The sequence below is a fragment of the Trichechus manatus genome, unplaced genomic scaffold (genome assembly GCF_000243295.1).
Source record: "Trichechus manatus latirostris isolate Lorelei unplaced genomic scaffold, TriManLat1.0 scaffold00008, whole genome shotgun sequence".
Taxonomy (NCBI): domain Eukaryota; kingdom Metazoa; phylum Chordata; class Mammalia; order Sirenia; family Trichechidae; genus Trichechus; species Trichechus manatus.
This window is the reverse complement of record NW_004443944.1, coordinates 30,031,009-30,055,904: the sequence shown is the minus strand read 5'-3', so window position 1 is coordinate 30,055,904 and position 24,896 is coordinate 30,031,009. Positions and strand designations below refer to the sequence as shown.

Genomic DNA, 24,896 nt, shown 5'->3' with positions numbered 1-24,896 from the left:
AGCTGGAGCTAGCCTTTAGGTTTTCTGACTCTTAGCTCAGTGCTGTCTCTACTAATTTAGTAAGAAGGAGGGGTACCTGTTTATAGACCTGAAGAGGGTGAGTTGTATTAGGACCCAGGATCTGGAGAGTTCTTAATGGACCTTGCCTCCTCTGTGCACATCTTTACCCTGTCCACTCATACAGCAGAAAGGGAGAACCATTTCCCTCTTTGGGTTCAACAAAGCTTTCTTGATAGGAAGCCATGGGAAAGAGTTCAGATGTTGGTGTTCCCTTTTCCATAAGGAAGGATAGACTCTCAGGGCTTAATTAATTAGCCTAGAGTAACCCTTAGTAGGGAGTCCCTGGGTATTGTAAATGGTTAACGCACTCAGCTGCCAACCGAAAGGTTGGAGGTTTGAGTCCACCCAGAGGCACCTCTGAAGAAAGGCCTGGCAATCTACTGCCAAAAAAACAGCCATTGAAAACTCTGTGGAGTGCAGTTCTACTTTGCTACACGTGGGCTCTATGAGTCCGAGTGACTGAATGGCAGCTAGCTTTTACTGGAACCCTCAGTAGGGGAGAGAGCAGAGGAATACCAGGCTGGGGTTGGGCTGGGGCAGGACAGTGGTAAGGAGGTGGGGAGAACCCAGGAGCACGACTTTAAATGCTTCACTTTGCCCCACTGCTGACAGATTTAGTCTGGGGTCTGGACAAGCAAATTCCCTTCATTTAAAATTTATAAAGAGGAATTCCTCTTGGCTGCTCTTAAGAAAAGAAAATGAAAATCCCTAGTTCTGGAAACAGAACGAAAAATAAACCTTTTCCAAAGTCCAGGCCTTAGACAATCCTGCCCAAGCATCCCTCTTCCTTTTTCTCTCCTTCTTTACCCTTCTCTCCTTTTCACTCCATTTCATTTTCCTCTTTCTGCTCTCTACCAAACTTTGTGTCTTTTCCTTTTCTGTCCTCACCTCTCCCCTAGTTTGTGAAAAGAAGAATGGGAAAAGGGCTCTTTCAGCCAACAGATTAGTAGATATTTAGTGTAGATTCTGGGGCTGAGAGTCAGAACATGGCGTTTGAGATTTTGAACCTTACTTTTAACCTCAGAACAAGATTTGTGGGGTGGGTGTTCATTCATTCACTTATGCATTTATTCACTCACATGATCATCAAATACGTTATGCCTCCTACCTGCCAGGGTCTTCCGTAGTGCCTCCTACCTGCCAGGGTCTGTGTCAGATAACCTGGGATGTTATAGTGAATAAGACACTAATTCTGCTTTTAAAGATCAGTCTTATGAGGAAGACATAGCCGCAGCTCCTCCTCCCCCCTAAATGCTCATCCAAATCATTGAATTTTGAGGTAGAAAGAACTTTAAAGATTATCTGGTCCTATTTTCATGTTGCTATGGCAGACCATGAAGTAAGGGAAAGCACTTAGGTTTTGATTTGTGCAGACCCCGTTCAAATCCTAGCTCTGCTACTTACTGGGTGTTTGACCTTGAATGGCACACTGGCACACTTACCTGTAACCTCACCCACTTTCAGTTATCTCGTCTATAAAATGGGAATGCCATCATCTACCTCATAGGGTATTGTGAGGGTTAACAGCATAACAGCCCAGTGCCTGGTGCATAGTAGCCATGTCTTTCTGCCACTCTACCTTCCATCTTGCATCAAGGACTGTGTCACTTCTTCTGTGAAGCTTCTGAGGCCACCCCAGACTAGACTGGTTTCTTTTTCTGCCTTTATAATACATAGCACTCTTTGGACTCTTAGAGACTGCCTAACATTGGTACTAGTCCTTTGCAGGAAGTTGACACCTTCCTACCGTGGACCTTAAGGAGCCTAAGGATGAGGACTCTTCTCAGTCATCCCTGTATCCCCTACAACCCTTAGCGCAGAGCTATGTACACAATAAGGTCAGCTAGGCCTAGGAAATGTTTAACTGATTGTGTAGAAGGCTTATATTTGCGCTCAGTGTTTTTCAGCAGACAGAACTGTTAAAAGACCTGGATGAGAGTCTTCTAACTCCTCACGTTTCCTCACATACTATCACATTGATTCTTATAAAATTCCTGTACTGTAGGCAGGATGGAAATTGCATTCCCATTTTGTAGATGAGGAATCTGAGGCTCGCATTAGAACCCAGGTCTCTTGTTAGGAGACAGATCCAGACTTCAATAAGTGTATGAGGACTGAGAACAGAAATCTTAACCGACTAGATCTCCATTCTCTGGAAGCAGTAGGAATCCCTACAAGCAAGAAGGAGAATAGGGGAACTGTATTCCTGGTGCCTTAACTGATGGTGAGGCCAGAGGTGGATGTAGCTGCAAGCCAGAGATGTTTCAGGAACATGGAAGAGAAAGTGTGGTGAGAAAGGGTTCAGGATAACTTCATAGATTAGCTAGGCCTTGAAGATTACAAAGGATTTGAATATGTACTAATGAAGAAAGATATTTTAGGCAAGAAAACAGCATGGACAAAAGTATGGGAGCTGGGAAGCCTGTCGTACAGGCAAGGTGGTAACCAAATCATAACATACCTAGAGAGCAATGCAGTGACTGGGAATTTTTTGAGCAGGGGAGTGGCATTAGTCTGACAGTATGGACCCAATGGACTAGAGCAGGGGGTTTGGGGAAGAATAGTGAGAGACCAGGGAGGAGGCTGCTGTTAACAGTCTGTCATTGTAATGTCAATACATTTTAAGAAATATTCCAGCTGTGCAGGTAAGACATAATGAGATCCTGAACCAAGAGGAGGTTGACACAACAGGTAATAAAGAGGAGCAGTTTCGATGTCGAGCTTTGAGAGCAAAAAACCCACAAAGAGTTGGCAATTGTGGGAATGGAGAATGAGAGAAGGAGAATTGAGAGCACAAACATTTGGAGTCTTAAGTGCCTGGGAAATGGTTATACCAGTCACTGAGCTATGGAGGCTGGGAGAGAGAAGATGAGTTCAGTTTGGACATGGTGAATTGGAGGTGCTTGTTGTGTGACCCTCTTACCACCCACCCCCTAGTGGCTCTGCCTTAGTCCTTTGACCTGGGGCTGCAGAGATCCTTCAGGACCATGTGCTTGCTGCTTTGTTCCAGGCTCAGAGTCCCCCACAGATCCCTCTACTCATGTCTTGGAGCAACTCTCACTCCCTCTCTAAAATAAGATAATGCATGTAAGGTGCTTAGTCTAGTACCTAGTCTGTTTCAAAGTGTGCAGTAAATGTTAGTGGCTATTAAAGGGCTATTGTTATTATCATCATAGCTTTATGATTACAGTAGGTAGAGATTAAAGAAGCTTTTGGAACTTCCTGGCTGAAGGACATGGGAGCCATTCAACTTGTATTTTGTAAAAAGCTTGTGCAGGAAGTAAATGGAAATGGAGAGGATCTCAGATTTGGGTGTAAATGGTTGGGGGCTCTGAACCATGTCAGCTAGGATTGAAAAAAAAAAAACCCCTTTGCTGTCAAGTGAACTCCGACTTATAGCAGCCCTATAGGACAGAGTAGAATTGCCCCATAGGGCTTCCAAGGAGCGGCTGGTAGATTCGAACTGCCAGCCTTTTTGGTTAGCACCCAAGCTAGGACTAGAGAAAATATTTCCTGCCTTTTTTCTTCTGTTTTTGAGAAGTGTTATAGTGTATGGTTAAGAGGCAAGCCCTGGAGTTGGACCTCGTGGATTCAAATCTCACCTTCACCATTTTTTAGCTGTGCGACTTGGGCAGATTTACTTAACTTCTCCAGGCCTCGGTTTCCCCATTAGTAAAAAGGGGAATATAATAGCACACTAACCTAACAAGATTATTGTAAAGATTAAATAAGTTAATACAAATGAAGGGTTTACAACAGTGCCTGATGTGAGCTAGTATTCTTCTTAGCCCAGAGTCACCTCTACCCCACATTCCTGGGAATATATAGGGGTTTCTGTGTTCTTCAGCCGTCCTCACTCAGCAGAGTAATGTGTTTGCGGAGGAACCTGACACCAACCTCCGAGTGCTTGAAAGTTTCTCCTAGCTGGGGTCTAGGTTATCTAAGCCTGGAGGAATCTGACCCAGAAGTGAGACAGAAAGTTGTTTAGGAAGCCTGAGTTCCATTCTCAGTTCTGTCACTGACTTAATTTTGATCTTGGGCGAGTCACCTAACTTCTGAGCCTCAGTTTTTCTCATGTAAAATAAGGAACATTAGTTCTTCCATGTATCTCTACTATCTCATTCTCCCCATCACTCATTGCATTCTAGCTATATTGACTTTCTTGTTCCTCAGACATACCAAGCTCATTCTTGTCTATTATTGCCTCAGGGCCTTTGCACTTGTTATTCACCATCGCCACTGCCACCCACCCCCAACACTTTCCTCTCAGATCTTCACATGTCTTCTTACTCGCTTACTTCATTCAGATCTCTGTCTAGATGTCACCTTCTGGAGAGGCCCATTTTGTCTAAAATATACTCCACTCCCACCCCTTGTCATTCTTCCTTCTCTTTGTTTTATTTTTCTTCATAGCACTTAGTACTACCTGAAATTATATATTCAATTATTAATTCCTTTGTATCTTTGACTAGGATGCAAACTTAATGAGGGCAGAAACTCTGAATGCCTGCATTGACCTAAGTTTATGCCTATCCTGAGCAAGACCCTTGACTGACTTCTGTCTCTGTTGCAGGCGAGTCCTGTTCCTAGAGGCAGCTGGTGCTGTCCCTGTAATCCAAAGGAGGAAACAGCTGGCTGAACTCAGCCTTGGTACTGGTGAGTGAGGGTATCTGGGCAAGCTTGGGCCAAGATGCAGGGACACTACCCATACCTGTTGCTGTCAAGTCGGTTCTAACTCGTAGCGACCCTATAGGACAGAGTAGAACTGCCCCATAAGGTTTCCAAGGAGCCCCTGGTGGATTCGAACTGCTGACCTTTTGGTTAGCAGCTGAGCTTTTAACCACTGTGCGACCGGAGCTCCTTAGGGACACTAGTTTGGGGATTATTTTTGCCTTGTTCCCTTATTGTTGTTGTTTTTAGGTGCCAACAAGTTGATTTCGACTCACAGCGACCCCATGTGACAGAGTAGAACTGCTCCTGTAGGGTTTTCTAAGCTGTAGTCTTTATGGGAGCAGATTGTCAGATCTTTCTCTTACGGAGCAGCTGGGTGGGTTCAAACCACCATCTTTTTGGTTAGCAGCCAAGCACTTAACTGTTGCACCACCAGGGCTCCTTTCTTGTTCCCTTACCCTCATACAAATAACTGACAAGTCGTTACTCTCCTATTGCATGTCTAAGAAATTGGATGTTGGCATAAGCAGCCTCCTGGACTGGGAGGAGGCTTGTGATAGCTTTCCTGGAGCTGCCATGGGAAGTCCTGAGATCATTTTCCCTGAATAAGGTAAAGCAAGCTCATTTCTTTTTTGTTTCTACCAGCTGCTTTCTGCTGGGGGGTATCCTGGGACCTGATAGCTAAAGTCATCCTTGTACAAGCTCTCTCAATGTGACGTCTAACTTCAGTCTCTACTGTGACCTACCAAGCCCATAGTCAGCTTCAGGAAATCCTATAGTTTTATCAGCCTGCAGAATGTGATCATGAGAGGTGGTGAGGATGCAGTGCTAGAGTAGGGGAAGTTGGGAAGCTTAGAGGGAAGACAGCAGATGGTGAAGGGGAGGGAAATCAACACATTAAGAACCTATTGTGTTATGGATCTCATTTAATCTAGTCATTTTACAGGTGAAGAAATTGAGGCTCAGGAAGGTGAGATAATTTGCCCAGGGTTCACTCCTGGGAATCTACAAAACTAATATTAGAACACAGGCCAGTCTGACTGAAAATACCATTGTTCTTCCTAACTTATCAGGCTTCCTTGAGCTGCTGTTTTCTTAAAAAGTCTAAGAAGATAGACCTCCTTAGGGATTCAAGATGGTGAAGATGATCCAGTTATTTGAGGGGCCCAGGAGAGTAGGCAGCAGTTGGGGCTCCTTCTTGAGAAATGGCATTTCTAGTAAGGGGGCTAAAAGGCTGAAAGATAGGAAGAAGAACCTTCAAGTAGGCAGAGGCCCAGGCTAAACACAACATTGGAAGGAGAAGAAAAGACTTGTAATGCATGGGATCCTAAAAACACTTGGCAAGCACAAGATAGGGACCTGGAGAGAACTGGGTTGGAGTTGGGGAACCTGGGTTTTTTATCTTATGTTTCAGTATGTGCCCTTGGCCAATCTCCATTTCCCTGTTTGTAAAATGGGAGTTCCTCCTCCACATATGCCTATTGTGTGTGCACCAACCATGCAGGGATGTTGTAGAGAATGAAATGAGAAATGCAGCTTGGAAAGCTCTGCAAATTATAAAGCAGCATGATGGAAATGAGGAAAAGTGAGAAGGAAATGCTATAAGAATCCCTAGCATCTTAGTCCCTGACATATTTGCCACCACACCTTTGCCACTCCCAAGGTTAAAGGGGTGAGGGTCTCATAGAAATTTGCACTGTAAATCTTTTCCCATACCCTTCTCCTCCTCGTCTGTGGGTCCTCTTTTGTACCCTCACCTCAATCTTTTCACAAGGGTGAGGATCCAGGGCACAGATGACAAAGCCAGGCAGTTTCGACAGCCCAGATTTGTAGCATGTGGGCTGCAAAGTGCAGGTTTAAATGCACTTACACACTGTGGCTTCAAGGCCACTGCCAGCATAGATATTAAAGCAGTCTTCAAGAGCCTGTCCCCAGCGTATGTCTGTACTCCCTGATTAGTACCACTGAGATGTGGCTGTTTTCCCTACCATCATCTCAGAAGAGGAAGGCTATGCCTGTTATGGCCCTGGGTTCTCCATACTGCCCACACACCCCCGGCCCAGCTGCTCATTTTGAGAAGACACTTATGGTAAGCCACTCTCTTCACACTGTAGCAGTGCATCATGGGCATGCTATTCTCTCTGCCTGCCTGAGGGTACGTAGAGGGGTCTGTCCCCACCTAGTGCTCTTCAACTCTAGACTGGGCAGCTCCAACCTTCCCTCCCATTTCAAATCTCCAGGCTATTTCTGCCACCGCCTTTTGTCTTGTGTATCTAACATTCTACAGCTCCTGGCTCTGCTGTGGCCTGGGTGCCAAGCTTGGATCTTATCATTGTTCTTATGACTACCCTGTGAAGAAGTTCCACTTTTGACTATTTTAAAATATGAATGATTTCATGTAAAAAGGCATATAATATGTATGTATCCATGTAAAACCAGTTGCCGTGGAGTTAGTTCTGACTCATGGCAACCCCATGTGTGTCACAGTAGAACTGTGCTCCACAGAGTTTTCAGTGGCTGATTTTCAGAAGTAGATTGCCAGGCCTTTCTTCCAAGGTGGACATGAACCTCCAGCCTTTTGGTTAGCAGCTAAGTGCATTAACTTTTTGCACCCCTGGCGACTCTATATAGTAATAACTTATTTATCTGGCATCCTCATTTTTCCAGAGCCCAATTGAAAAACATGAGGGAAGCAAACCATCATCATCCTTAAGTCCTTGCACAGCACTAATTTATTCATATTTTTATGTGGTGTTGTAACAAGCTCAGCAGTCTGGTTTCTAAACCCCCATAAGATTAAAAGCAGCATATAAAAACAGGGAGAGGAGCTGCCGTACTAACAGCATCTAGAGGTGAGTGCTGAAAGCTGACAGTAATAGAAGTGAAAGAAGAATGATAGGAAGTTAAAACAACAGTCTGGAAGCCATTTAATTTAGGGGCAACAGCCCTATAAACATATGCACTTGAATAAGGTGGGGATAGGTAATTTTCAAGGTAGTTCTAGGTCCTCTTGAAGGCCAGAGGTATTAGAAAGTGTTACATTAGTTACCCAGGGAACTGTTATTTGATTTCTGCTATATTGTCAGGCACTGTACTGACTGAATGCTCTACATTTTTTCATTTTCATAGCAACTTGGGAAGTAGGTGGTGATATTCTGATTTTATAAATTCTGGCAACTTAGAGTAGGACACACACACAGTGAGTGGAAGAGCCAGGCTTAGAACCCAGGAGAGTCTGGCCCCAGAGAACCAAGTTTTTTCTACTATCCTACTCTGAATCTTTCCTCCTGACCTAAAACCCTGGTCCTTCTCAGCCTCTTGGGCCCGTGGTTTCCCTCTTTTTTATTCATTTTACTATGTAAATTTTTCTTTTTGGAGACAGTTTCTCCTAATTGTGTCGGACCTTTCTGGGGATTTGTATAAGAGGCTTGCCTTTGAGCATTTTATATTTTTCTCTTGGCCCATTTCTTCCTAAGTTGGTTCCTCTTCCTCCTGTATGCTGTGCTTAAAATCTACCTCCTTAAGATGTACACTGTAATCTCTAGAGTCACTCACCTAGACTAAATATCAGTTTTTTGTTTTCTTAAAGATGTAAACCCTTTCATGAATTTGGAAATAGCCATCATGTCCCTTGAAATCTTCTTTAGGCCAAATAGACTCAGTTCTGTCAGTCATTCCTGGTCTTCTGGCTCATCCCTATCTTGTTGGTAAATATGACTCAAAGTGTGAGGCCTACAAAGGACTCCAGTGCTCCAGGTGCCTGCCATTCCTATCAGTTTCTTTCTCTTTCACACCGCTTCAGTGACACTGGCTTTTCTCTGAGTGTTTGGAGTGTGCCAGGCTGGTTCCCTTCTTTGCATTTGGGGCTCCCTGTTTCACTCCTGCCCTCAGATCTTTGAATGGCTAGGTCTCATTTCTTCCCTAGCCAGGAACGCATTACCCAGTAAGCAAGGTAAGCACGTGCTTAGGGCATCAACAAAACAGGGGCACCAGTTGTCCAAAGCAAAAACCCATAAATGCCAAGCAGACAGGACACAAGGAAAAGTGAGCACTGCAGTAGAAGGGAACTGGCAGGTCACTAAATGAAACTGATACCAGGTTCAGAGTGTGCGAATGTGCTGGCTGGAAGTAAAGTTTATGCAGGGTTACCAGGGTGCCCACCTGCAAGGTTTTCTAAGCTATGAGGCCCCTACACACCTTCTTGACATCTGTCTCCTACAGTCGCCTCCCTTGTAATTGAAACTCCTTATCTCGCCATTGAAACTCCTTATCTTGGCTTGTCTCTTGGAAGTATACTATTTCTTTCTAATAAACAAGAAGTAGGGGTGGGCTGTTGAGTCTAACTCTTGCCTGCATTCACTCAATATGCAGCTGGGTCCAACATGAGCAATTATTGGGTGAAGATGGATTATAATAGATAACAGGTCTCTGATCCATTGTGAGAGAACTGTCTTGTTCATCCATGTCTTCTGATCCAGGAACTCCAGCCAGGAGAGCCAGCAATGCTCTTTGCCATGATACAAACACTAGGGAGTTCTGGTAAACAACCAATAGGAACTCCAGTCCCAGATGACATGCATAAGCGAGGGAACACAGATAAGTGGACCACTGCAATGAATTCAGTCAAGTTACTTTTTAACTGTATAGCATTTACATACAGAGTTATGTCCTAAGGTGTGTAAACAATAATATTTATAACTTTAACTTTAAAATATGTTTGGCATACACGCAGACACAATCTAGCATACATTTAATATAATACTAACCTGGGTAATAATATAATACTCACATAGCAAACGTTAAAAAAAATACTGAAAATATTAATACTTAGCACGAGAAGTTTTAATTTCTCATTTTAATGTGTAAGTAAGCAGAGGAGGGGGCACTACAGATTATCAATGTTTAGGCCCCACACATGCCTTAATCTGGCCCTGTTCCTGGCTCAACTCAAGTGCTTTCTCCTCAGGCTTTCCCTGACCACCTTATTCAAAATAGCTCTGCTCTCTTAGCTCTCTTTATCACCTTAACTTATTTTTCTCAGTAGAAGGTATTGATATTTACTGTTGTTACTGTTTTATCATCTGGCTCCCCATGAAAAATGTAAGATCCATCAAGATAAGGCCTTGTTTTTTTTTTCCTCACTATTCCATGCTTAACATCTGTAACAGTGCCGGGCATATAGTAGACCCTTGTTAAAGATTTCTTGATTGAATTAATGACCAGTTCAGAATAAGACATGGCTTTCTCCTTCATTCTGGACTTTTCTCCTCTATTAATGTCACCTCAGATTGTATTAACTCTTGGGAGCTGTATCCTCCAGCTGCCTTGGACTATACTGAGCCAATTAAAATGCTAAATTTCCCTTTTATACTTGTTTGGCCCATTCTCTCCTCACACACCCCCATCTGGTGTTTGTACAATGTTTAGGTGAAATGTTTAGATTCAAGTACAGGATGTTGCATTTATTCCTTCATAGACTTGGGCCATTGTTCTCCCTTACTCTGCAGAGTGACCAGTCTCCTGGTTTCAGGCTGTCTACTAGTTTGACCAGCAACACTGCCTCGTTGTACTCCTACAGACCCTCTTACTTAAATGTTGAACAGAAAAGGACTGAGCCTAAGGCTCTGAGTTACCACTGTAGTTCCTCCTTTAGGTTGGCAATAGCCTGTTAGTCACATTCAAACCCAGGTTCTTCATCTAGCCAAGAGTAGAGTAACAGACTTTGCTGAGGTCCAGATAAACTACAGCTCGGGCATTCTCTTCAGCTCCCAGCCCAGTAATCGTTTTAGGAAAGAGCAATTTCCTTTCATTCCTTTATGGACAATACAAGCAAGGCCTGAGGGAAATTTTGGAGTAGGGGAGGGAGATGATAAATTAAAGGAGAGCTAGAAAAGGTGCCAGGCCAGGTAACCAGCAGCCATTCCATCCTTGGTATAGATCTGACTGTTTTAAGAAAATATATGTATATCTTTCTTACATTGATCCAGACTTTGCCTCTCTGGAACTTTTTCCCACTGGACCTAGTCCTGCCTTCAGGACTTGTATATAATTAATCATCCTTCCCCTGTGATGGCTTTTCAAGTGTTTGAAGACTATAGTTAAAATCTTCCCCATGTCCTCTCTTTTTTACCCTAAGCATTCCTGGTACCTTCATCTGGTCTTATATTCTGGCTTCTTGGCCCTTTACTAACTTTGGTGGCCTCTTCTGGATATATTCAGAAGTGGGGCAGTACTGTCAACTGGTGAGTTCAATACACTATTATTATCTTTGTGTATATGACCCCAGTAGCTTTTTCAGTAGTTTCATCACCTGGTTCAGTTAGAAGAATGAGCAAAGAGGGGACTTCTGAGAGTTGGAATGAAGGCCAAAAACAGGAAGGGGTTGGGGATGGGGAGGTAAAGTAGAACTTGGGAGACTTGGGATCCTGCAGGGCATCCAGTCATTTCTTTCAGTGAGTATTTATTGAGTGAGTGTTTATTGTCTACCACGTGCCAAGCACAGTTTTAGGTATTTGAGATACAGCAGTGAATAAAACAGTTTGTTCTCTTGCACTTTACTCTCTAGTGGAGGGAAACAGATAAATGAATAAACATGAAGAAAAATAAAGGAGGGTAAGGGTATAGGGAAGGCCTACCTGAGAAAATCTGTGCAGAAGTATGCGGGAACTGAAATAGTGAACTGTGTATATCTTGAGTATCATTCCAGGCATAGGCTTCAGCAAGTTCAGAGGCCCTGAAACAGGAGTGTGTTTGTTGTGTTTTAGGAACCATGAGGAGGCCAGTGTGGCTAGAGTTGAAGGTTGTAAGGGGGAGAGTGGAGTATGGACATAAAGTCGTAGGGGTAGATAGGGACCTGGATCATGTAGGGTTTTATTCTGAGTGAGATAGGTAGCCATTGGAAAATTTTGAGCAGAGGAGTGATATAATCTGACATCTCTTTTTTAAAGAAAATCCCTCTGGCTGCTGTGTAGCCTGAAGGGAGACAAGGGTAGAAGTAGAGAGGCCAGTAAAGAAAGAAGCTATTGCAGGAATCCAGGTGAGAGAGTATGGTCCCTTAGACTGTGGTGGTGGTGGAAGTGGTGTTGAGAAGCAGATTCTGGGTAGATTTTTAAGGCAGAACACACAGGATTTGCTATGGATCCAGTGTGGGATATGAGAGTCAAAGATGGCTCCAGGCTTTTTGGCCTGAGATGGGGAAGACTACAAGAGGAATAGGTTTGGGGCCCTGACCTGATAGGGCTGTGAGGGCTTATGGCCAGTATTGGGAGCTGGCCATACGCCAAGGAAGGAGACTTAGATGGAGGTGCAGACTACAGCACATTAGTCTCTGTGACAAGCATAGCATCAAAGGGTGGAGTGAGAAAATGTCTCAGTCTGGCAAAATAGTCACCAGTTAGGGCTCCAAGATGGAGTGGTAGTACAGACTACAGAGGCAGAGGGCCCCAAGCAACTCTAGTGACGAAAGGGCTGCCAGCCTCAAGGCTGGATTTGAGCTAGACTTCGAAAGCAAGGAATAAAGGCAGGCCTCTAGGGCAACTAGGAAAGTAGACAGGTTTGGGGAACAAAATAGAAAATATGATAAGAGAGAAGAGAATATTCATAGAATACTTAAATGTTAGGCACTGTTCAAATTCCTTTAATCATAAAAATCCAAATGCGTAAGGTCAGTATTACTGTCTCTTTTCTGAATGAAAAGACTGAGGCTTTAAATGACTTATCTAAGACCTCACAGGTAATAAATATGAGACCAGAGAGTCCCACCCAGGGCCAGGTGACTCCAGAGCTTATATATTCTCCAGTACACTAGGATTATAAATTCAGATGCCTTCAGGGTTCATGGGTGGGTGGAAACTGGAGAAGCACGTGTCTTGTCTAAAGTAAACAACTACTGCTTGGCCTCTAGGGATTGGAGCTATATGCCACGTGCCAAGGTGGCCAGGTTCTTCCGGTTATTCAGGAGAAGCTCGAAATCCAGAATTTTTTTAGAACAGCTTTATAGTTATCATTTATATACCATAAAATTTGTTCATTTTAAGTATATAGTCCAGTGAGTTTTAGTGAATTTACAGAATTGTGTAACCATTACCACACTCTAATTTTAGAGCATTGCCATAACCTCAGAGAGATTCCTCATGGCCATTTGTAGTCAGTCCCCATTCCCACTCCTAGCCCTAGGCAACCACTAATCTACTTTCTGTCTCAGTAGATTTTCCTCTTCTGGATTTAGAAATGGATTTATACAATATGTATCTTTTGCATCTGGCTTCATTCATTTAGCATAATGTTTTGAGGTTCATCCATGCTGTAGCATGTATCAGTAGTTTGTTTATTGTTGAATACTATTCCATTGTATGGAGCCCTGGTGACACAGTAGTTAAGAGCTTGGCTGCTAACCAAAAGGTCGGCAGTTCGAATCCACTAGCCACCCCTTGGAAATCCTATGGGGCAGTTTTACTTTGTCCTATAGGGTTGCTGAGTTGGAATTGACTCAGTGGCAATGGTTTGGTTTTTCTTCTTTTTTTTCCTTTAATTTCATTGTATAAATATACTGGATGTTGTTTATCTGCCAGTTGATGGACATTTGGATTGTTTACACTTTCTGGCTGTTGTTAATAATGCTGTTATAAATATTTCCTCTTGGGTAGATACCTAGGAGTATGGGTCACATGGTAGCTCTATGTTTAACTTTTTAAGAAACTGCCAAACTGTTTTCCAAAGTGGCTATACCATTTTCCATTTCCGCCAGCAGAGGGTTCTAGTCTGTCCATATCCTCTTAAACATAGTCTGTCTTTCTGATAATAGTTATTCTGCTGTTGTTTTTAGGTGCCATTGAGCCATTCTAGTGGGTATGAAGTTGTATCTCATTGTGACTTAATTTGCATTTGTGACATTAACCATCTTTTCATGTGCTTATTACATTTACATATCTTTTTTGGTGAAATGTCTATTCAGATCTTTTGCCCATTTTGTGATTGGGTTGTTTATTTTATTAGATTTCTTTGTATACGCTGAATGTTGTTAGCTGCCCTCAAGTTGGTCCCAGACTCATGGTGACCCCATGCATAAGGGAGCAAAATGCTGCGCAGTCCTGTACCATCTCCATGATCAATTGTGGATCATAATGTTGTGTGCCATAGGATTCTTATTGGCGGGTTTTTGGAAGTAGATTGCCAGGTCTTTCATCTAGTCTGCATTAGTCTGTAAATTCTGCTGAAACCTGTTGAGGATTATAGCAACGCACAAGCTTCCACTGACAGAAAGGTGGTGACTTGTGTACGAGGTGCATTGGCCAAGAATTGCACCTGGGTCTCCCACATGGAAGGTGTGAATTCTACCACTGATTTCTGTATATACAAATCCCAAAGAATCCACAAGAAAGCTACTATTTAGAGCTTAACAGATAAGTCAGCAAAGTGTACAGATCAATACAGAAATATGTTGTTTCAATACACCAGCAATGAACAGTTTGAAAAGGAAATCAAGAAAACAATTCTATTTACAAGAGCATCTAAAAGAATAAAATACGTAAGAGTAAACTTAACCAAGGAGGTGAAGGACTTGCACACTGAAAACTATTAAAACATTGTTGAAAGAAATTAAAGAAGATCTAAATAAATGGAAAGACATTTTGTGTTCATGGATTGGAAGACTTAATGTTGTTAATATGTTAGTACTACCTAAAGCAATCTACAGATTCAGCACAATCCTTATCAAAATTCCAACAGCCTTTTCTGCAGAAATGGAAAAGCTGAACCTCAAATTCATATGTAATTGCAAGGGCTCTGAATAGCCAGAGCAGTCCTGGGTTGGGGGTAGTAGGAGGACTCACACTTCCCAATTTCAAAACATACTATAAAGCTACAGTAATCAAAAAAGTCTGGTATTGGTATTAGGATGGACATACAGACCAGTGGAATACAATTGAGTATTCAGAAATAAACTCATGAATGCATTAAAAAAAATTCGATGGATTTACCTGTTCTAGCAATTTCATATACGTGGTGTCTCAGTTATCTAGTGCTGCTATAACACAAATACTACAGGTGGATGGCTTTAACAAACATAAATGTATTCTTTTAGTCTAGGAGGCTAGAAGTCCGAATTCTGGGTGCCAGCTCCAGGGGAAGACTTTCTCCGTCGGCTCTGGGGAGAAGGTCCTTGTCATCAATCTTCCCCTGTCTAGGAGCTTCTCAGCGCAGGGACCCTGGGTCCAAAGGACACGCTGTTCTCCTGGCTCTTGTTTCTTGGTGGTATGATGTCCCTCGTCTCTCTGCTAGCTTCTCTGTTTATATCTTAAAAGAGATTTACTCAAGATACAATTTAATCCAGTAGATTGAGTCCTGCCTCATTAATACAGCTGCCTCTAATCCTGCCTCGTTAACATCGTAGAGGTAGGATTTACAACACATAGGAAAATAACATCAGATGACAAAATGATGAGCAGTTACACAGTACTGGGAATCATGGCCTAGCCAGGTTGACACACATTTTTGGGGGGCACAGTTCAATCCATAACAAGTGAGTTCCTACAATATTTGTCCTTTTGTGTCTGGCTTATTTCACTTAATGTGTTTTCAAGGCTCATCTACGTAGTACAGTGTATCAGAACTTCATTTCTCTTTATAGCTGAATAATATTCATGTGGTATGTACATACCACATTTTGTTTATTCATTCATCTGTTGATGGACACTTGGGTTGTTTCCACCTTTTGGCTATTATGAATAATGCTGCAATGAACATTGGTGTATGTGTGTCTGTCTGAGTCACTGCTTTCAATTCTTTTGGATATATACCTAGGTGTGGAGTTGCTGGGTCATATGGTAGCTCTATATTTAACTTTCTGAGTAACTGCCTAACTGTTCTCTACAGTGACTGCTGGATTTTACATTCCCACCAACAATGTATGAGTGTTCCCATTTCTCTACACCCTTACCAACACTTTTCTGTTTTGTTTTGTTTTTTTTTAATAAGACTAGCCATCCTAATTGATACAAAGTGTTATGTTACTGAGGTTTTGATTTGCGTTTCCCTAACAACTAATGATGTTGAGCATCTTTTCATGTGCATGTTGGCCTTTTGTATATCTTCTTTGGAAAAAAATGTCTGTTCAAGTTCTTTGCCATTTTTTAATTGGGTTATTTGTCTTTTTGTTGCTGGGTTGTATGAGTTCTTATGTATTCTGGATATTAAACCCGTATCACATGTTTTCTCCCATTCTATAGGTTGTCTTTGTCTGTAGGTTGTCTTTTCACTTTCTTGATGAGGTCTCTTGATGCACAAAAATTTTTAATTTTGATGAAGTCCAGTTAATTTCTTGTTTCTTGTGCTTTTGGTGTCGTATCTAAGAATCCATTGCCTAGAAGAATGTCCTGAAGATTTTACCCCTATGTTTCCTTCTGAGAGTTTTGCTTACACCATTGATCCATTTTGAGTTAATCTTTGTATATGGTTTGAGGTATGGGTCCAGTTTCATTCTTTTGCATGTGAAAATTCAGTTGTCCTATTACTATTTGTTAAGCAAACTATTCTTGAAAAAAAGAATCCCATTTACTGGATTTGGCACCCTTATTGAAAATTGGCTATAGATGTATGTATGGCCATTTGTCTAAGTTGTCTAATAGTTGGCTTAAAGTTGTTCACAGTATTCCTTTATAATCCTTTTAACTTCTAGTAACTCAGTAGTGATATCCCTTCTTTCATTCCTGATTTTGGTAATTTGTTTCTTCTTTCTTTTTTTCTTGGTCAGTCTAGCTAAAGATTTGTCAATTTTGTTGATCTTTTCAGAGAACCAGCTTTTGGCTTCATTGTTTTTCTGTTTCATTGATTTCTGCTCTAGTCTTATTATTTCCTTTCTTCTGCTTGCTTTGGGTGTTTAGTTTGCTCTTCATTTTCTAGTTTCTTAAGACTTAGGTTATTGATTTTTAAGACACTGTGCAGCCCAAACCAGACTCTTCTTCAGTCTTAACTAGATCTGTAGGTTGTCAGTTTGCTCCTCCCTGATGCAGTATCCTCTGGAGAAGTATCTGGAGCCTCAGAGAGGGCCTGACTCAGAAACAATAGGGGAGACCAGTGATCTGCAGCATATGTATATCAACAGGGAGGGGCTTAGGGCTAAACTCATCGTGCTGGGCAACCTGGATCCTGCCTGCTCCAAGTCAGCACTGGGCAGGCATTGGGGCACATCTGAGCTTGGAATGGGATGGAGATGGTGAGGGGTGGAGGGGTGCAGCGGCAAGTTAGGTGGCACATGGCTTCTGAGGAGGATTGCCTGATACAGAGCTGCCCACCTCATGGACTTCAGAGGCTTCAGGATGGCTTTGGGGATATTGCTGAACACATATTACCTGTTAATGACTGAGATTCTAAGCAGAAATATTCCATTAAAGAAATAAGGCTTAAGTGCAGATTCCCACAGGTAGCATATGCGGATGGGAAGAGTTCTGAGCAAGACCTAGGCTTGCTGGGCACTTTTTTGTAGCTTTAGTTTCCTCATCTATAAACAAGGAATAAGAGTTTCTACCCAGCCTATTGTGTAAGGCATCTTTCAAATAAGTGCTGTGTAAAACTGCTAGCTACTGTTTAAATCTGAGGGACTATTAGTGATAGTAATTATGGTGAGGAGTCCCTGGGTGGTGCAAACAGTTAATGTGCTTGGCTGCTAAGGGAAAGGTTGGAGGTTTGAGTCCACTCAGAAGCACCTTGAAAGAAAAGCTTAGTGATCTACTTCTGAAAATCAGCCATTGAAAATCCTATGGAGCACAGTTCTGCTCTGACACACATGGGGTCACCATGAATTGGAATTGACTCAATGCAACTGTTGGTTTGTTTAGTTTTGATTTTTAAATTACGGTGATAGGGACCTAGGGCAGAGTCTGAGAAGGTCTAGGAGCAGTAGGAGTGTATCATCTTCCTTCAAGGTTTGGGAATGAATGTCTGACCAAAGTAGACTTTGTAGCATAGTAAGGCAGGAGGTTCATTGTCTGCCAGTACAGTCATCAGATGGCCCCTAGAGAATTCTGTAGAGGGAATCTGAGGGAGGCTGCCAGAGCAGCTCTTGTAAGAAGCAACTGCCTGTTCACTCCCGACCTAGGAATTTTGGTCACATGTTATTACTTTGGTTCCAGAAACAGCTGGCTTTCTTGAGGGTTGGCTGCCACAGCACAGCAATGAGTCCAACTCACCTGGGGGGAAGGAGTAGTATGCAACAGGGCTTCTGGGCCCTGTTGGGGCCTGTGTCCCCTGCTTCCCTCCCCAATTTTCATTAAAACTAGAGAGGATCTTTTTGTCCCATTGGAACAGCAGGCCAGATCAAGAGATCAGTCGGACAGGAGTGGGACTGACAGGTCCTATAAATCAGATTAGCTAGAGTGCAGTTCTAGGAATGTTGGCTTTAAGAGTAAGAGCCTAAGAAGTAAAGCCAAGAGATAAAAAATCCGAACTGGGAAACAAAAAATCAGGAAACCAAGGTACATCAGCAACCGTGATGTAGGGACCCTAGATAAAATAAGAGGTTCTTTAGGGGACTTATGATCTAATGGAGCAGATGCAGAGGGGAAAAAAAAAAACCAAAAACTATTCTATAAAAGACCCTGTCAACACAAACACAACAGAATTTGCTTCTTTTGAATTACCTGTCATTTTGTATTATGAGTCACCACTCTATTCCCCTACCCTCATTCCCCCAGCCATTTCCCCAATTAGCATAAATCTATTGAGAGTTTTTGTACTAAGTGTACAGGGGCAAGAGACGAAAGATACCTATGGTATAATTGGTCTTTGGGAAGTTGCATCTTCCCACTGTTATGCAACTGCATCTTTTCCACCATTGTATATGTTCCTAAAAACCTTAGGCCATATGATGTTGGAGAAAGAGTTACCAAGGTTTGAATCTTTGCTCTGAAATTTATTTCCTGTGTGACTTGAATGAGTTCTTAACCTTTCTGAGCCACAGTTTCCTCATCTGCAAAATGAGAATAATTATACCTATTTTATACAGAAAAGGGATGAAAAAAAATACCTGGCCTGGATTGGTGTTCAACCACTAGTGATTAAAATAAATCCTGATACCATATATTCAGTGTCAGATGGTAGTAGAAGAAGAGTATGGCTACCCAGACTCTTAAACCTGTTCTATTACTAACTTAGCCTTGAGAATGGCGTTTAATACCTTTGGGCCTCAGTTTTTTCTGCTTTAAAAGAGTGAGTGAGATAGAAAGTTGATCTATAATTGCTGACGTCCCTGCTAGATCCGTGCCTTCAAATGCATGTTGGTCTCTGGTACAAAGGCATCAGAGTCAAGAGGGAGCAAAGGAGAAATCTCAGCTTGAGTTCTGCTTAAGTCTGCAGCAGAGACGGTGTACTTCTGTTGAATAGCGTCCCTTCAAAATTCATGTCCTTCTGGAACCTCAGAATGTGACCTTATTTGTCGGTTTTGCAGATGTAGTTAGTTAAGATGAGTAGGAGAGGGCCCTAAATCCAATATGACTGGCATCCTTATAAGATAAGGAAAAGAGACATACAAGGGAGAATGCCATGTGATGATGGAGGCAGAGATTAGAATGGTGCATCTATAAGCCAAGGAACACCAAGGATTGCTGGCAACCACTGGAAGCTAGGAAAGAGGTATGGAACAGACTGAGAGCCTTCCATAAGAAACCAGTCTTGCCCACCACCTAAATCTTGATTTTTGGATTTCTAGCCTTAATGATGTATATAGTGTAAAGCTTTTGGACCTTCATTTGCTGATGTGGCACGACTCAAAATGAGAAGAAACAGCTGCAAACATCTGTTAACAGAACGTGGAATGTACAAAGTATGAATCTAGGAAAGTTGTCAAAAATGAAATGGAACTCATAAAGATCGATATCCTAGATATTAGTGAGCTGAAATGGATTGGTATTGGCCATTTTGAATCGTACAATCATATGGTCTACTATGCTGGGAATGACAAATTGAAGAGGAGTGGTGTCACATTTTATTCATCGTCAAAAAGAAATTTCAAGATATATCCTGCAGTAAGAATAGCAGCACAACTGGAAGAATGTAATCGATGTCACTGAATTGTACGTGTAGAAATTTTTGAAATGGTGTATCTTTGGCTATATATATTTTCACCAAAAAAGAAAAAAGGTCCTCCAAAGTTGAGAAGGGAGAGTGTTGACATGTTGTGGGTTTGTTAACCAATGTCATAAAACAATCCTGCGTACTGACTGTAACGAGAAACTATTTGTTCTGTAAACTTTCACCTAAAGTACAATTAAAAAAAAAAAAAAAGATATCCTGAAGTACTTCACTGTCAATGATAGGATAATATCCATACGCTTACAAGGAAGACCAGTTAATATGACTATTACTCAAACTTACATACCAACAACTAATGCCAAAGATGAAAAAATTAAAGATTTTTACCAACTTCTGCAGTCTGAAATATGCAAGTTCAAGTTGAAGCTGAAGAAAATTAAAATAAGTCCACAAGAGCCAAAGTACAACCTTGAGTATATCCCACCTGAATTTAGAGACCATCTGAAGAATAAGTTCATTAAAAAGAGAGAAAAGACCAAAATCAATGTCAGAAGAGACCCTGGAACTTGCTCTTGAAAGCAAAGAATGCCAGGAAAATATGTTTACCTGTGTTTTATTGATTCTGCAGAGGCACTTGACTGTGTGGATCATAACAAATTATGAATAACATTGTGAAGAGTGGGAATTCCAGAACACTTAATTGTTCTCATGTGGAACCTGTACATAGACCAAGAAGCAGTGTTTGAACAGAACAAGGGGATACAGCATGGTTTAAAATCAGGACGGGTGTGCATCAGGGTTGTGTCCTTTCACCGTATTTACTCAACCTGTATGCTGAGCAAATAATCCGAAAAGCTAGACTATATAAAGAAGAATGTGGCATCAGGACTGGAGGAAGACTCATTCACAACCTGCAATATGCAAGTGACACAACTTTGCTTGCTGAAAGCAAAAAGAACTTGAAACACTTACTGCTGAAGATGAAAGACTATAGCCTTCAGTATGAATTACACCTCAACGTAAAGAGAACAAAAATCCTTACAACTGCACCAATAAGCAACATCATGATAAATGGAGAAAAGATCAAAGTTGTCAAGGATTTCATGTTACTTGGATCCACAATCAATGCCCACGGAAACAGCAGTCGAGAAATCAAATAATGCATTGCATTGGACAAATCCATTGCAAAAGACTTCTTTAAAGTGTTCAAAAGCAAAGATGTCACTTTGAGGACTAAGGTGTGCCTGACCCAAGCCAAGGTATTATCAGTTGCCTCACATACATGTGAAAGCTGGACAATGAATAGGGAAGACAGAAGAAAAATCAATACCTTTGGATTAAATGGTGTTGGTGAAGAATATTGAATATACCATGGACTGCCAGAGGAACGAACAAATCTGTCTTGGAAGAAGTACAGCCCAAATGCTCCTTAGAAGCGAGGATGGTGACACTTCATCTCACATACTTAGGACATGTTATCAGGAGGAACCAGTCCCTGGAGAAGGACATTATGCTTGGTGAAGTAGAGGGTCATCGAAAAAGAGGAAGACCCTCAATGAGATGGATTGACACAGTGGCTGCAACAGTGGGTTCAAAGATAGTAATGATTGTGAGGATGGTGCAAGACTGGGCAGTGTTTTGTTCTGTTGTATATAGGGTAGCTATGAGTCGGAATCGACTCGATGGTACCTAACAACAACAGCCTCCAGAACTGTGAAAGAGTAAATTTCTGTTGTCTTAAGCTATACAGTTTGTGGTACTTTGCCGCTTTAGGAAACTAATATAGACAGTTCCAGAGATAGAACCATTCTCTGTAGTGAGAGAATGTTGAAAGTGTCTTGGAGTCTGCTGCAGGGCAGTGACCTGTTTGTCACACAGCATTTGGGGAAAAAAAAAAAATCAAAGAGATCAGAATAGCTTGGAAGGTTGGAGACTGAGTAGGTAGCAAGTGTGATAGATACCATGAGACGTAGGACCCAGTTTGTTCCCTCCATCACTTGATAGGTATTCCTAGTCAAGCCACTTCCCTTTTTTGCAACCTCGATATTCCCATCTGTAAAATGAGTTACTTTGGCGATGTATTCTCCAAGGGCCTTTTCATGGCTAACTTTCTGAAATTACATTGTCTGCTCTCTTCCTGGCTTCAAGTTGTGTTTGTCTTCCAGCTTTTGCCCTTAGTGTTGAGAGTTTCATTTGTGTGAGAAAGCTTCCCAACCAGCCAGGCTTTATCTAGCCATTGAATATTTCAAATGTTCTTCAATTGTAATTTTGGACCACTCAGAACTGTGATTTCCAAATTGAGAAATGCCGTGGTCTGTCTAGTCCAGACCCCTCATTTACCTCTGAGAGGTAATGCAGCCAGGTAGAAAGACCATAGTCTTTGATAGCAGACCCTGAATTCAAGTTTCTGTCAGTAACTAGCTTAATCTTAGAGCTATGGTTTCATCATCTGAAAATGGGGATAGTAATAATAGAGTAGGCTCATAGAGTTATCATTATTATTTGGAGGAGGGGAGAAAAAACTGAGGTCCTGAGAGGTGAAGTCACCTGCTCAGGTTCGAGCTCAGGTTCGAGTTCAGACCAGAACCAGGTCTCCTGTGTCTCAGTTCAGGGTTCTCTTCTCTTCTAGAACCAAGGTCAGTTGTACCCCTGTATATAGTCACAAAGACTGGAACTGAAAGCATGTCAGCTTTCTTAGCATTCCTGCCAGCAGCCTTCTCAATTCCCCTGTGGCGTGTGTTAACAACACAGCCCGTACTTGTTTTAGAAATAAGCGCTCTATAAGCACTCCTGTTTGATTTGCTTTGGCTGGTACAGGATCCAAATGCTCTTAGACAGATTTCTGCAAATCAGCCCATTCCCATTCCGAGCCACTTGCAGCTCTGATCTGCTGCTGGCTGGGGTTTGTCCCCAAGTCCTCCCTACCCATCATGTGAATCACATTCAGTCGTCTTTTGCTAGCTTGCCCTTTCTCTGTTGAGTGGAGGTGACATTTGTTGACTGCCTACTATGTGCCAGGTATTGTGATACGCACTTTGAATTCTCTCCCCTTAATGTTTATATAACTCATTAAGCTAGTAATAGCTTCAGAGGGGAAAGCTGAGGCTCAGTGAAGTAAATGAATTTGCCAGAGATCACATATCTGTGCTGTGAAAGAGCTGAGGTTTGAACTCAGATCCTCCTGACTATTCACTAAGCTCATTTTGAAGTACCATACTGCATCTTCTGGCTTCAGCCCTGCCAGGAGGGTGGAGTGTTCTTGGGTGCCCAGGAAGAGGCATTCAGTAGCCTTGGTATAGTGAGAATATCTCCCATGCCTGCCTGCATTTTCCTATGAGCTTCTGCTCAGCCCTGCCTCGGAACAGCTTCTCCAGGGCTCAGGTGTGTGGCCTAGACAGATCCAAGTGCTAAGCGAGAGGAGGAGGCCGGGTTTCCATTTTCAACATGGAACACAGAGTCCCTAGTAAAAAGTGTACTTGTCATTTTCAAAGCTGAATGCAGGAAATATTTCAAGCAACAAGCTCCTACTTGTATGCCCAACTCTGAAATGTAGGGAAATAGAGTGAAAGGGGATGTATCATCTCAAGCTTGATGACTATTCTTCAGGGACCTGGCAGGAGAGGAAACGTGCGCACATTAAAAGATTTTAAGAATAGACTGTTCTAATAGGTCCTCACTCTGTGCTCAACTTTTTAGTTTACAAGCACTTTCCTTTCAAGAGATCTTATTGTGAGGAAACTGAAGGCATCTATCTGTTAGATGTCCAAATCCTTAGTTTTGTTGATCCCAGTGAGTCCAAGTCCTCTGTGAGAGGGTTCTTTCCTTGGCCTTGGGCCCACCCAGTCTTCAGCTGTAAAAGGAGGAGGCCCTTTGCCTGTGAACTGTCCTCTGTCTTGTTCCCTTCCTTCCCCATTAATATTCAGTTGCTAGGGACTTCTTGGAGACTCTTTCTAATGATCTATTTTTAGGCATAGGGTGAGATGAGATATTTTTGACTTTACATTTTCCCCAGGATCTTTTGCCATAAAATCATGGAATGTTAAGATGTCAGAGTGGGAAGGGCCCTTAACTAACAGTCATCAAGTTTACAGAGGAACCTTTTAAACATATAATTCAACATAGAAAACAGAGCTGCTCTGGAGGAAGTGGCGGCGGGGGCCCCAGAGTTGGGCAGCTTAGCCTCCCCACTACTTTCATCAAAGACAACCCATGAGGCATCTGCCTTGAACCTTCAGAAACACAGTTTGTAAAGCAACTCTGACCTAAGCCAACCTTCCCGTTTATAATTATGAAATTGAGGCCGAGCAAGGGGCAGTAATATGCCCAAGGTTACACAGTAAATTAGTGACCTGGCAGCCTGGTACTCTTTACACTGGGCCTTATGTCACTTGATAAATGACCACCTGTTCCACTTCACTGGTATCCTGTATCAGGCTTCTTTGGCCTCCCGGCATCTGGTTCTTGTGAGGTAGGCAGTCTGGTGGATGTGCATACTTCTCTCAGGGCACGATTCTCGTAGTGAGTATGTGTCAAGTTTAGTTTAACTCATCAATGTGGGAACCAGCAGAAAGAGAATGGCTGAGAAACTGGATTTATGTTATTAGTGGAAAAAAGATTGCTGAGATATGATTGCTAAATTACATCCAAAATTGGTTAATGTCCTAATGAAAATGTAACCTTTAGAGATATCTTGTTTGCTTAAAAAAGGTACATCTTTCTCAGTTTTCTACACATTAACCTTTAACTTTACAGAGTTTTTAAGACTTTGGGCCCTAATCTTTGTGAAGAGTAAGTAACACAAAATTCCATTCTGTAAGAGTGTCGCTTGACCCTCGGTTTCTTATTAAAAAATGTTCTAACATGACTTTAAAAGGTCACAGAATCATCTTTTTGCCTCATTTCTAAGTTTTGAATAATTTTCCTTAACAAACACCAAAAATGATCACAGCCTCTTATGTTAAAGCTGGCTAGAGCCACCCCAGTTCAGGAAGCACCTGGGTTGCAAAGACCCAACCTTTCTGCTGAACCTTCTGCAGGTAACAGTCATCAGCAAGATTGTGAGTTCCCTCTCCTACAGTCCTACTCACTGGCCTAAGGTTTGACCTTTACTAAACCTGGACCTGCTTCTTCCACTTCCCTTT

The 24,896-nt window shown here is 42.1% G+C and overlaps 1 protein-coding gene across 5 annotated transcripts in view; it reads left to right on the top strand.

The window, feature by feature from the left end:
* Window positions 1-24,896, top strand: part of RALY (RALY heterogeneous nuclear ribonucleoprotein) — a 128,335-nt gene that overhangs the window by 41,349 nt on the left and 62,090 nt on the right. For 3 of the 5 annotated variants that reach the window (XM_023725259.1, XM_023725262.1, XM_023725255.1), the window contains exons 2-3: window positions 4,634-4,716; window positions 5,239-5,341. The gene's annotated coding sequence lies outside the window, so the exon portion shown is untranslated. The remainder of the gene's footprint in view (window positions 1-4,633; window positions 4,717-5,238; window positions 5,342-24,896) is intronic. The other 2 variants (XM_023725268.1, XM_023725270.1) reach the window with 1 other exon arrangement.